We start from the raw sequence: 14,380 nt of genomic DNA, 5'->3' as shown, positions 1-14,380 counted from the left end.
ACTTGGGAGCGAGCTACCCGCCGAGCTCCGGCTGCCTGGGAACTCATGGCAGCAGCCAGCTTGCAGGATGTAGGTGTAGGTGCAGGCGGGTAGATGACCGCCTAGAAGCAGCTCCTCCGGTGGTGACCTGACCCTGTCGCCCGCCGCTCGCCCGGGACACCTAGGCAGGTGGAGGCCCGAGCCGTGCCCCTCCCCTACCTGCCATCCTCCCTGCTCCCCCTTCCCCGCCCTTTGCTTTCCAAGAGATTCCCAGCTCCTGCACTGCCTCCGCAGGGAGCCACAAAACCCGGAAAACTGGACTAGACCGCCCGAAACCCGCTCCGAAGCGCCGCAGGATTGGCGCGGCGCGCTCGCGCCACTGCGCATGTGCGCAATGCGGGCAGCCGAGTCTCACGCTACACCTCCTTCCGACCGCCTTCCATCGCTCGGCTCAGACACAACACGGGCCGTGGGAAATTTCCTAAACCTCGCGAGAATGCGCTCCCCTACCCACCCCCGGGCGGCCGGGCGTGCGCCCTAAATCTCGCCGAGCGGGGCCCCGACAGGTGTTCGTCCCGTGCGCCACCCGGCGCGCGTGCCCGGGCGCGAAAGGCAGGGTCGGACTGGCCCGGGAGGCGGGGCGGTGGGCGCGTGGCGGGGAGCGGCGGGCGGAGGCCGCCCTGGCACACTCACGCACGCGCCGGGGAGGCTTCCTGTCGCCCTCCGGAGCCTGGTACTTTCCTGAAATGTGACAGACGCGGTGCCCCCCGCCTCCGGGAGCTGACAGACAGCCCCGTGTCGGCTTTGAGTCATCCATCTGAGTCACCTAGTCTGGCCTCCACTTCACTTGCTTTACAAGTTTGAATTCCCTTAACTATTCTAGCAATGGATGGTTTTTTTCTTTATAGTGACTTCGATGGCTTTGTGAGCCGGGCAAGTCTCCGAGAAAGCTGAGCTTGGCGATCTGCATTGTAGTAGAAGGACACGATTTAAATAGCTTCCCCTTAGTCTGTTTCTAACCTTTAAAGGAATCCTACATACATGTCAGTCTCCCCTCTCCCCCATATGACTTAAAATGCCAGTTTGTTTCCTTCCTCTTTCTATACTTTTGTAGTAAGCATCCCCTTTTAGGTACTGTTTCATCAGATACGTTAGTGGCTGTTCTCCCTTTTTGAATTATTGACTTGCCCAAGAGGTGTCAGAGCTTTCTTCAGTCTGCCACTTTTCACATTGGCGTGGTGCTGTGTAGAACCAGTGTCTTACAGGCATCATGCACCCACAAACGAAGACTGGGTTTTGACATTTAGAAGACAGTGAACCCTCTAATAGCGAATGTCTCCTGGTTGAAATAAAGCTTTGCTTATTGAAGCTTTGTAAGGGTATGTATTAACACGGTTGCCTATTGCTTTGATTATTTACTTCACATTTTAAAAAGGATGCATGCCTAATTAATACGCTATGTCAAAACAAGACCCATCCGGAACAAGAGAGTGCTGCAGAAGTAAAATACCTTTAAACATTTCCTCAAGGATTTTTAGACTTAGTATGGTCTGTGACACTAATGTTGGACAGAAGGACATGAGACCTTGGAAAGCCTTGTTAGTCATAAAACTAATCTCAACTCATCAGCTCCACCTACAGTGTTTTTCTTTCTCAATAAAGCCAGTTCCTTTGCTCTCACTTAAGAGGACCTTGGAATTACTTTTGCCTTTTATATCACACACCCAGGATTGCACCGGCAAGAAAAATCATGCTAGTCAGATGTATTTTCTAATCGGTAATATGTAAGGAAGGAAGCTAATATTGCTCCCAGCTTTGGAGGCTGCAGGAGCAAATGATGCTAACATCTGCTTGGCTGTCACAAGTCCTTAACAGATGGTGTCACAATAATAGAAGTATGTGTATACAGAAGAGGTCACATCGACTGGAAGATTGGAAAAGAGAGGCAGAACAGGAGCCAGGTTTATTCTTTTTAGAATGACTTTTTTTTTTTTAATCAAGTTACCTTTTCTTTTTTTATATGTGTGAGTGTGCGCAGGCCATGGCACACATGGAGGTCAAAGAACAACTTGCTAAGTTTATTCTCACCTATTATGTGGGTTCCGGGGATCAATCTTTGGCTGCCAGACTGGATGCCCTGATTATCTGCCACTAGGCCAAACTTCTTGAAAATTCAACCACTTCTCACATTACTATGTTGGCTCCAAGATTGTGCAAGAACTTGAGATCACAAGTGAATATTTTCAAAGCACGTACTATACCTTCAAAGTAGACCTAGATCCTAACTAACCTCCTCTACCTCTTCAACAACTGGCTTCATCTAACTCATCTGTTTCCCCACATGGGCTACAGGTTGTCTCCTAAGTGATCTTCCTTTCTTCCACTCCACCCCTACCCACCCTGAGTCTCTTCTCATGGGACCACTCCTCATCCTCTAAGACTGGTTTTTCCATTTCACTAGGAGAACTTACCGTTTGGCTCGCTGCCAGACTCTCCTGACCTCTTCAACTCCAGCAGTTACTCCCCTTCCTTTACTTGAAGCTCTAGCCTGCTGCCCTTCTTGAAGCTCAGGGGCCACAGTAAGCGTTCTCAACTCTGAGCCTGTGCCCTGTCCGTGACCAGCAGTGCTCTCCCCTCACACATATAGAGGACGGAAGACTCTTTTGAAGTCTTTAGGTAAATGTCATTCCTTGGCCATTTTCTGGCCACCCTTCCCTAGACTCCCATGCCTCTTCTTGCATGCTTTGTTTCAATCATCAAGCCTTGGTTCCTGGAACATTGCCTGATGTGAGGTAGTCATTATTTGCAGGAGGGATGGAAGGGAGATAGGGAATCTCTTAGGGCAGAGTAGAGATGGTTTTAAAGGATGGAAGAAGAATATTTGAAAGTGGGAGGGGGGTAGGGAGTGGGAGGGTGAGGCTGGTGGGTGGGGCCCATTTAGAGTTAGACCAGTAAAGGAGGGGGGCTCTACTTTTAAGAGTTTTCCTGCTGTCCATGTGAGCCCCTCAGGAAAGAAAAATTCTTTTAATGGACAATAAAAAATAGAATTAAAAAAAAATAGACAGGGGTTGGGGATTTAGCTCAGTAGTAGAACTCTTGCCTAGCAAGCACAAGGCCCTGGGTTCAGTCCTCAGCTCTGGAAAAAAGAAAGAAAGAAAGAAAGAAAAAGAAAGAGAGAGAGAAAGAGAGAGAGAAAAAGATACTTTGCCGGGCTGGGGTGGAGCACGCCTTTAATCCCAGCACTTGGGAGGCGGAGGCAGGAGGATTTCTGAGTTCGAGGCCAGCCTGGTCTACAGAATGAGTTCCAGGACAGCCCGGGCCATACAGAGAAACCCTGTCTCAAAAAAAAAAAAAAAAAAAAAAAAAAAAAAAAAAAAAAAAAAAAAGAAAGAAAGAAAGAAAGAAAGAAATAGATACTCCCATGGGTGGCTTGTGAGATTAAAAATACTGTTTCTGTGAAAATTGTGCATATTTGCTAATGTGTGTTAATCATACAACTCAGTGTGGTTTATGCTACAAGTGTACTTAACCTATTTGTTAAGTTACCTGCATGTTTCGGCACGTCTGATGGTCAGAGAAAATACTGGGAACCTCCTGTATATTAGTAAGAAATGTCTTTTTCTTATTGTTGTCCCTGTATTTGTGTGCCTGAATGCATGGGCATGGAGGTCAGAGGACAACCTTGTCATGCTCACCTGTCCCTTAGTTTGAGACTGGGGGGAGGGGGGGTGTCTTGTTTTTCTCTTGCAGATTCCAAGCAAGCTGACCAGTGAGCATTCAGAATTGTCTTGTCTCAGCCTCCCATTTTTCCATAAAAGCACTGGGATTACAGTTGCTGGATGTAGGAGTATGGTTTAACTTGGGTTTGGGGACATTGGTCTCAGGCCCTCATGAAGCAACTATATTTATTCACCGAGCCTTCTCTCTCAGCCCAGGGTTTTGTTTTGTTTTGCTTTGCTTTGCTTTGTTTTGTTTTGAATCAAGAAAAATTGAGGAGTGTAATAGTATGTATCTGTTTTTAAGTAAAACTTACTCTTTAGGTACTTAGGTGGAAGTTTCTATAACAAGCAAACAGTGATAGATACTATGTATATATTTGCCTGTACTATAGAAAATGGTTCTAGGAACATTGTAATAGTATGTATGTGTCTGCCAAGTCAGAAATACTTTTAATCGGGCTGGAGAGATGGCTCAGCGGTTAGAAGCACTGTCTGCTCTTTCAGAGGTCCTGAGTTCAATTCCCAGCAACCACATGGTGGTTCACAACCATCTGTAATGGGATCTGATACCCTCTTCTGGTGTGTCTGAAGACAGTGACAGTGTATACTCACATATATAAAAATAAATAAATCTGAAAAAAAAATAAATACTTTTTATCACATAGTTGCAACAACAAGCAAACAGTGATGCATAAGTGTACACTCAGTGGCCTATTTGTTTCTAACATGGCTCTCTTGGATCTTTTTAATTTGTGCCAAGTGCAGATATTGCCTACTCAAAATATAAAACAGAGGAAAATAAAAGAAAAATGTAATAAGTGTTCAATAAGCAGAGAGAGAGAGAGAAAGAGAGAGCAGATTTGCTTTTCTGTTTGTCTATTGGAATCCTTTTCCAATAGACATTAGGCATGTGATGTGGCATCTCAGTGGAATTTAAATGGAAGAGCTCTTGGTCTACTTGGCTCATGCCAAGTGTTTTACAAAACTGGCTGACACAAAGGGACTTCAGGGCCCCCCAACTAGCAGAGTATACAGACAAATCAGTGCTGGAGAGCAAGCCTCGGTTGACAGGCTTGGAGCAGTATGGAAGATCTAACTCTTGCCTCTGTAGAGATGGCCATTGAGTTGTGTCTCACCTTTTGAAAGACAGTAGGAAGGGACAGAAGTCTACAAGCACAGCAAACAGCAAACTGAGATGTGAAGAGACTTACATTTAGGAGAACTCCAGTTTGAAGGCCAACACATATAGAAGAAATGCCCTACATCTATGAAGGGTCAATAAGCAGGGACCTAGGACAGGTACAAGCCATAAACATGAGTTCCATCAGACACACTTGTATATCCATGTCAATGCTACATTATTCATAACAGCAAGGAAATGGAACCAGCCTAGATGTCCATCACTAGATGAGTGGATAATGAAATCATGACCCATATACACAATGAAATTTGTTCAGTCGTAAAGAAAAAGGAAATCATTAAACATGCAGGAAAATGAATAGTCTGGAAAATAGATTAAGTGAGGCAACCCCAACTCAGAAAGACAAATATCAAATTTCTCATATATGGCTTCCAGCTTACAGAGGCATATAAGTGGGTATATGTGTGGGCACGCAATATGAAACTAGAAAGAAGACCAGAAGAGAAAAGGGAGAACTGAAGCAGACTGGGGCAGGCAATTAGACACATGTCACATCAAAGTGGAAAGGTAGCTAAGAACTGCCAAGTCATGGGGAGGAGGAGGACAGAAGAATTAGCAAAACTAAATTTTGTTTGAAAATGCTGCAATGAAGCCCAATATTGTCTGCATGAAAATTAAAAGGTTTTCATTGTAAAAGGAAAAGATGGGCGCTGGAGAAATGTCTCAGGGTTTAGGAGCACTAGCTGTTCTTCCAGAGGACCTGGGTTCCTAACACTCACATGGTTGCTTACAACTTTCTGTAACTCCAGTTCTAGAAGATCCAGTGCCTTCTTCTGGCCTACAGAGGCACAAGGCTCACAAAAGGTTATCTACATACATGCAGGCAAACTACCCACATACATTAAAAAAGAAAAAAGTCACTAAAACTCTAGGGGAGTGAGTGGCCTGTGCCAAGAAGCAGGTATGTATGGCAGACTATCAGAGGTGTGGAGCATGCTGATACAGTGGCTTGATCCAGGTTTGGAGAGTTTATAATAAAGCATGAGGATCACCTTTCCCCAGAAGTTTTCATTTCAGACGTGATGGTGTATTGTTTCTTTTTATAACCCAATAAATGAAATATTCAAATAGGAAACGAATGAGTTTGGAAGTCCCTGGACGTGTGTCCAGTGGGCAAGCAAAACAGTTGGTAGCTCATTAACACATGTAACATTCAGTGCAGCTTTTATTCACTCTCTCTGTCTCAGTAGGGTGTCACCTGGCTGGCTGGGATTCACTATAAACCAAGCTGCTTTTAAACTTCGGAAAAGCCTACTTTTGCCTCCCAATGAGGCTAATGTTGCTTTTATCCTAAAATCAAGTTGTATCATCAAGATTCCCACATTAGCTTGCTCTCTTTCTCCTCTCTCCCTCTCTCCATCTCTCTCTGCATTTCCTCTCTCCTTATGTGCACAAACTCTTTCTCTCTTTCTCTTCCCCCTCCCCTCTGCCTCCCTCTCCATGGAGACTTTACTGAACTCCTGTGAGATCAGAGAACATGCTGGAAAGCTACCCCCAATAAATCTGCCTTTATATAGTTAAAAAAAAATAAGAAGAAAGAAAGAAAGAAAGAAAGAAAGGAAGGAAGGAAGAAAGAAAGGAAGGAAGGAAGGAAGGAAGGAAGAAACATTAATGAACCATAACCCCAATACTGAGGTTTTGTAGCTATAAGCCAATGATTTTAACCTCTAAGGTCTGTCTCTCCCTATATAATGGAGGTGATGGTGCCCAATTCATAGAACTGTTCTAGGGAATCAAAGTAACCCGTTTTAAGATAGCCAAATATCCAGATAAGTGTTAGTTTGTCTCTTTAGCATGTCCCATTCATAAATGGCAATTATTTAATAATTTAATGTTATTAAGTTAAGTATTATTTAATTTCAAAGTGGCTCACATGCCTCAAGTAATTGAAAAAACCTATTATAGTGGTTCGTGCATTCCTCTGAGTACATGAAGTACAGTATCCTGCCATTGGTCACATGGAATGGGACTCTGTACCTAAAAGACTTCCTGGAGGATAAGGCATAGCCCAGGTAGAATGTATACCAGACTATCATGAGGACCTTAGTTCAATACTCCAGTACCCATGTAAAATCTAGGCATCCCCCAAACACACACACACACACACACACACACACACACACACACACACTACTAGCTGGAAAGGAAGAGACGGGAAGAATGCTAGCCAGTCTAAGGGAATCTGCAAGTTCCACATTCAGAAAGAGACCCTGTCTCAAAATACAGGATGAGAAACAACTAAGGAAGATACCTAATGCCAAGCACTGGCTTCTACATGTGCACACATGCACACACAAGCATGGACACACATAGCCTATTTCCCATCCATCCTCGAGCCTCCCTTGTATTTATAGCACCATCTCTATTGCATCCAAGTGTATGTTAATCAAATTTACCAAAGGCTGAAAGTGTGGAGGATGTTATTAAACCATGCAATTCTGTAACGAATGTGAGCTCTAACTCCCAATATTAAAAACGAACAAGGAGATCACTGGAAGTGAGTCACAAAATGAGCGAGCTTGAGAAACGGGCTCAGGTGAACTTGAGAAAAGAAAACAAATACCCACCCTAACTTTCCAGTTACATTTGAGTTTTCACAAGATTCTTCGGCCCTAGCAATCTGACTTTTTTGTGGTCCTGGTTTAATTTTTTGCTTAGCTTGCTGAGGTCCAGCAATGCTAGGAGGCAAAATACATGAGCAGGCCCGTTGCCGTAGCTAAGTGCAGCATGAATGGAATCACACATGCACTCGGTACAAAGCGTGTGAGCAAGTCTAATAGTCTGTCAGAGGTTTTAACAGCAAGTTAATAGGAAGAAAATGTTTCCATGTATGATTGATATATTTCATTCTTTTCATAACATAAATGATATAAAAGGCAGTTAACACTAAAAAGTAATGCCATGGGAATCATAAAATTCTAGCTATAGAGGCATATATTTAAATTCTGACTTCCTAGGCTTTCCCTCTTTTGTCATGTACTGTATATTGTACTAGTTTCAGGATTTGCATTATATAACAATATTAATAATATTATATAATTATATATCAGTATTAAATGTCCACAGTTTGAAGAAACAACTAGTTCACTGTAAACGGGTTCATTTTTTTTTCCTAATCTGCAAATGGGGAACATAAAGTTTGAAACATTACATGAATTACCAGGTATTCAAGAAGCTTCTCAGCCCCACCCCCACAGCCACATTCATTTTTCTGAACCCTTTGATGGACTGTCACCTCCATTCGTGTTTTATAGCATGCATCCAACTTAGAGCATTGTAAGCAGTTACTTAGAAGCAACTGTCCTTGAGTGAGGCCATGGCATTTGCTTTTGAAAAGTCGACTGTTGGGCTAGGGTATTGGCTCAGTAGTTAAGTGCTTGTTGAGAAAGTATGAGGATCCGAGTTCGGATTCCCACAAAACCATGCTAATGTCTGGCCCATCTGTAATTCTAGCTTTCCGAGGGCAAAGCAAGGGATCCCCACGGCAAGCTGGCTAAGAGACTGGCCAGGTTGGTGAGCTCTGGGTTTGAGTCATAGACTCCGCCTCAAGGAAGATTGTAGAAGAACAATAGAGGGTGATTCCAGACGTAAACCTTCCGCCTCCACATGCATGTGAAAGCACACACATGTATGTACACCTTCAGCACACATACAATCACACACATGCACAGAAAAAGGCTTTTTGTAAGGTTAACTGTGATTATAAAGCAAATTGTTATAATAGAAAACAAGCCTTACATTTCCTTCTCTGGACTGTATTACGATTAAGCTTCTTTTTTGAACATGATACTGGTCTTTCTCGCAGTTTCATGACAAGCCTTCCAGAAAGGGTTTAGACCTTGTATAGTGTGTTATAATGAGGAGCATCAATCTGCAGGGAGAACTTCGTGGCCAGTATCTTTGTCCAAAACAGACTGAGTAATCAGAAGCTTAATCTCGGAAACATCTATTCAAGCAATAACAAATAATTGTCATAGTCAGCGCACTAGCTGGTCCCCTCCTGAAACATCACTGCCAGAGTTTTGTTCTGTCGCCTGTCAAGTAGCTGTTGACATCATGCAATTTCAGATACTAACCACATTAACTTGTTATGATATTAATATGTAGGAATGTTTAAAAATTATTTTTGTATCTATTTTTATTTTGTGTGTATGAATGTTCCGCCTGCATGTATGCCTATGCACCATGAATGACCCCGGTGCCCACAGGTGAGCAGGTGCTCCTAACATCTGAGCCGTCTCTCCAGCCACAACATGTAAGGGTATCTGTTTGTTTTGGGTTCCTCAAGACAGGGATTCTCTGTGTAGCCCTGGCTGTCTTGAAACTTAAAGATAAATTTTTTATTATTTTTAAAAGTATGTATATGTATATAGGTGTTCCTATGGGCCAAGAGTGTCAGATTCCCCCTTGGACCTGAGTTACAGGCAGTTGCAAGCTGCCTGATGTGGGTGCTGGGAACTGAACTCAGGTCCTCTGGAAGAGTGGTACATGCTCTTAAGTACTGTCACCAGCCCCCAAGTAGAGGTTTTTAAAGGGAGTTCTTGAAACCTTTGAAAAAGAAAGAAAGGAAGGAAGGAGTCAGAAAGAGAAAGGAAGAAAGAAAGAAAGAAAGAAAGAAAGAAAGAAAGAAAGAAAGAAAGAGAAAGAAAGAAAGGGAGGGAGGGAGGGAGGGAAGGAGGAAGGAAGGAAGGAAGGAAGGAAGGAAGGAAGGAAGGAAGGAGGGAGGGAGGGAGGGAAGGAAGAGAGAGAGAGAAAGAAAGAAAAAGAGAGAAAGAAAATAAGTGAATGCCTCTGGTAGTTTTCACTCGGACTGAGGGTAAATCATGGGCACTGACATCCTAATACATAGTGTGCTTGAAAAGCTTCAGCTCCATCTAATGACCTGGTCATCAGAAAGGTCTTAGAGGATTGACTTAAAAGAATCTTTAAGGACTGTGTTAGGATTTATAGCTGGTATGGCACTCTATAATTTTTTGCTGTTTAAATGATTCTTTAAATTTTATCATGATTAGCATCCTGTAATAGGTAAAATAAATTATACTGAAGTGGAAGGAATATTCCACTAGTGGAAAAAAAACATTTCTTAAGCTCATAACTACAAATTGCCTCCCTTCTAAGTACTTTGGAAAGATTTGGAAATTTATTCATGCCTCCTTTTTTTTTTTTTTTCTTCCAGTTTTCCAAACACGTGGCCTAAACGCTACCCTCAGAATTACTTTTGACTTCACTGAGAGTTATAAATTACCGTCTGGGAAAAGCATTTGGCTCCTAGTTTTCAACGTACTCTCAATTTCTCCAGTAATGTTCTTATGAAATGCAAATCTGGTGTTCATCAAGCAGTTATACCTACAGAGAGCATCATATTTTCCTTCACCAGCAAATCTAAGTCTTTTATTTTTAACTAGCATGGCTATATCTATATTTGCATGGTACTTTCCAAGTTCCCGAAATAAGCAATAATCATAGAATCTAAGGCAAGAAGAAAAGGACGTGAAAACCGAAAGATAACTTCTGAAGGTCAGGTTCTGTGCAGAAGCATTTTGTTGTATGCAGCAGAGGGTTTCCAAAAGGGCGTGTGCCAAGCCTGCAACTGTTTTCTGTTCTAAAGGACGCTAGGGCTGGGCTTGTTGCTGGGTGGTGGTAGAGCATTTGCCTAGGTATGTCTGAGGCCCTGGGCTTAATCTTGCAATAAATAATGAATGCATACTGTGGCATATAATCTGCGAACTCAGTAAGTATCCTCACTGCATCTTCATTGTCCCAGGCCCTCAGAGGAACATCAGTCATCACTGTCAATTCTCAGGACAATGCTGAGGATAAGGAACTTTCTCCATTTTCATAGAATACTCTCAGAAAATATGGTTCCTGTTCATTATACTCTTAGAAGTAGAAACGATGGTCCCGAGGGCACATCTTTATTTAGGAACTGTAGAGATGTACATTATTTTATTACAAACTAGCAGGAATATCTAATACCAACATTTTGTCATCAGATTCCAATATTTATTTGCTCTGTGTGTGCACAGGCACACATATACCATAGTGAACTCGTGGAGGTCACAGGACATCTTTCAGGAGTTAGCTCTTTCCCCTTCCACCTTGCTGTTTCTTCTGCACTGTGTACTCTAGGGTAAGCTGGCCCATAAGCTTCCAAATGACTTTCCTGTCTCCATCTCCCCCTCATTGTAGAATTTCTGGGACAACAGATGCACATGCTTGTCTCCATGGCTAGCGGGGATTGAACTCAGGTTTAGAGGCAAGCATGTTTTTCATGCTGAGCCATCTCAACCAGCCCCAAACTAGAACATTAACAAATTATATACTGAAGTACAAATGATAAGGGGAGGCAGGAAAGGTGCATTCGTTTTAAATATATGAACTAGTAACACTAAGAAACTGAGATGTGGCCGGGCAGTGGTGGCGCACGCACGCCTTTAATCCCAGCACTTGGGAGGCAGAGGCAGGCGGATTTCTGAGTTCGAGGCCAGCCTGGTCTACAGAGTGAGTTCCAGGACAGCCAGGGCTACACAGAGAAACCCTGTCTCAAAAAACCAAAAACCAAAAAAAAAAAAAAAAAAAAAAAAAAAAGAAACTGAGATGTCTGACAGCCAAACTAAGAACTCGGCCTAACACCCATTTAGGGGGGTTTATTGTTTTTTTGTTTTTGTTTTTTACTATGTTGGTTATTTAAAGAAAACATTTCTCCAATATCATGAGAAAAAATACATAACAATAACTCTTATAAATAAGAACACAAAAGCTCTTATAATTTATAAATATATAAACTATATAACAATAGCTCTTATAAATAAATATTCTCAGCAAAATACTAGCAAGCACCTAGAGAGTATGTACAAACTTGTCTGTCTTTAACCTACAAAGGGACTTCCAGAAAAAAAATCAACAGTCAAGCTCATGTTTGTAAATAGAAAACTGGGGTGTTCTCTGTAACACCAGTAAGAAGAGTAGGGAACACTCCACCCAACATTGTTCAGAATGCTCTAACCAAAGCAATTAGGCAAGAAATGAACATATGATGCATTGGGGTGATATGCTAGAAACAAGATCAATATACAACAGTCAAATGTAGCTGATGTATTTGAGGGTTGGGGGTGGCTGTGGGGGTTCAAGGCAAGGTTTCTCTGTGTAGTCCTGGTTGTTCTGGAACTCAGTCTGTAGACTTGGTCTTCCTTGAACTCAGAGATCCACCTGCCTCTGCCTCCTACATGCTGGGATTAAAGGCATGCATCACCACTGTCTGGCTTAGTCCATGTATTTGTAATGAACACTGAGAATGTAATTAAGAAAACAATCCAAGCCAAGCAGCACTTACAAGGCTGAGGCAGAAGGATCTTGAATTTAAAGTAAAAGCCTTAGCTACATAGGGAGACGGTTTATAAATAAATAAATAAATAAATAAATCCAATTTGTAATAGCATCAAGAAGAATAAAGTACTCAGGAACAATGTTTTTTAAAGTGCAATGCTCATAACCTGAAAACTATAAAGCATCACTAAATAAAACTCCACAAGAGCCAAGTAGGAAGACGTGCTGTGTTCAAGGACCACAGAATGCTGTCATCCAGGTGGCAACATTCCTGACTGAGCTACAGGTTCACCGCAGTCCTAAGCATATGATTTGCAAAAACTGACAAGGAAATTTAAGAACCCACAAAAAAGAGAATCTTGAAAAAGAAGTTAGACTGACATGATCTCATTTCAAAGGTACAACACTACAGTAATTGAGTCTGTGTGGCCCTGGCACGGGAACAGAAATACAGAAAGCAAATCAGAAGAACAGGGGTCGGCCCCCACATTTACGTCTGTTTGATCCTGAGAAAGACTTCAATGAGAAAAAGCTTACATGCAAAAGAGTGAAACTGGGGGCTGGAGAAGTGGCTCAACTGTTATTGAGGAGAACCAAGTCCAGTTCCTAGCTCTCAGATTTACTGGCTCAGAACCAGATGTCACTCCAGCTGTTGGGCATCCAATGCCCTATCTGGCCTCTGCAGTCTCTCCTTCTGTCTCTGTATCTGTGTCTCTGTGTCCATCTCCCCTTCCTCCCACCTCACATACAAACACACATAGTATGCATGTACAGAGATATAGACACATACACATAAATAAAAATGAGTCTTAAAAATTGGATCATATGTCAACATACGATCTCAAACTCCAACTCATAAAAGAAAGCATAAGGAAAAGCCTTAGAAGTCTGGATTAGCAATGTTTCCATAGCGATGATGTGAAAGCATATAAACAAATCAGGGAACGGTGGCACATAGCTGCAATCCCAGAAACTAGGAGGTAGGAGAAGAGAGATCAGGAGTTCAAAACCAACCAGGGATACATAGTATGTAGCCAACCTGTGTTATGTGAAAACATATCTCAAAAACAGAAACCAAGCAATAACAATGAAAAACTAAAATAAATTGGATTTCATCCTAATTAAAATCTTTCGTGCTTCAAAGGATACTCTCAAGACAGCAAAAGGAGGGCTAAGTAGATAACTCAGGTTTAAAGTGCTTTCTAAAGCAAGCCTGAGGACCTGACTCCAGGCTTGGTACCCACGTGAAAAGCCAGGAGTCCATAATCGCAGCACAGGTAGATTTTGAGGGCTCACTGGCCGGCCAGTCTAGCTGAAAATAGCAAGCTCCAATTTCAGTGAAAGCCTGTCCGAAAAATAAGGTGTAAATGTCATCAACATGACTGCCTAAGCAAGACGTGAACAAGGATGACATTAATGGACATGTTAACATGGAAGGGGGAACGCTCAGGAGGCCTCGGTCCTAGACAAAGAACTGCAGTCAGCTAAGGCGTGTTAGAGCAGAAGAAAGAGTCTGTCCCAGAAAAGAGCCCTTGCATGTGGTTAGCTAATACCAAGTGGACATATGCATACAAATATATGGACTGAGCAGGTTGTGTTTATATATTTAGTAACCTGTGTCTGTCTGGCTGGCTGGCTGGCTGGCTGGCTGGCTGGCTATGTCTGTGTTCCTGTGTGTGTAATAACAGAAAAAGAAGCCATGAATTTGAAAGAGAAAAGAGTAAGTGGGAAATGTTGGACAGAAGAAAGGGAAGGGAGGGGAAATGATGTAATTATACTATAATTTCAAAAAATATTATAATAAAAATGAATTTTAAAAACCCTCAAGTTTATAGTATGTCAAAATCATACCAGTGTTATTTACTCTATTTTAACTCTAAGGACTATGCCAACACAAAATAAAAGTGTCAACATTTTTAGGTACACATTAGGAAAAAGGTGGAGTGATATTGAAGAAGACACATAACTTCTCTGGGCTTCACACACCAGTGCGCCCACACACATACATATACTTCACACCACATAAAAGGTGAAAAGGATGTTTCACAGAATGGAAGAAGATACTTGTAAATGACTCATTTGAAATGAGCCGAGTATAGAGAATAAGGCAAAACTTCTTAAAACTGAATAATAAAAAGACAAATAACTCCGACAG

The 14,380-nt window shown here is 42.3% G+C and overlaps 1 protein-coding gene across 1 annotated transcript in view; it reads right to left on the bottom strand.

The window, feature by feature from the left end:
• The window catches only part of Rbpj (recombination signal binding protein for immunoglobulin kappa J region), a 186,135-nt gene that overhangs the window by 61,419 nt on the left and 110,336 nt on the right, over window positions 1-14,380 (bottom strand). The gene's annotated exons all lie outside the window — the stretch shown is intronic.

The sequence above is a fragment of the Arvicanthis niloticus genome, chromosome 7 (genome assembly GCF_011762505.2).
Source record: "Arvicanthis niloticus isolate mArvNil1 chromosome 7, mArvNil1.pat.X, whole genome shotgun sequence".
NCBI lineage: Eukaryota > Metazoa > Chordata > Mammalia > Rodentia > Muridae > Arvicanthis > Arvicanthis niloticus.
Note: the sequence above shows the minus strand (reverse complement) of the source record. Positions and strands in the feature narration are given on the sequence as shown.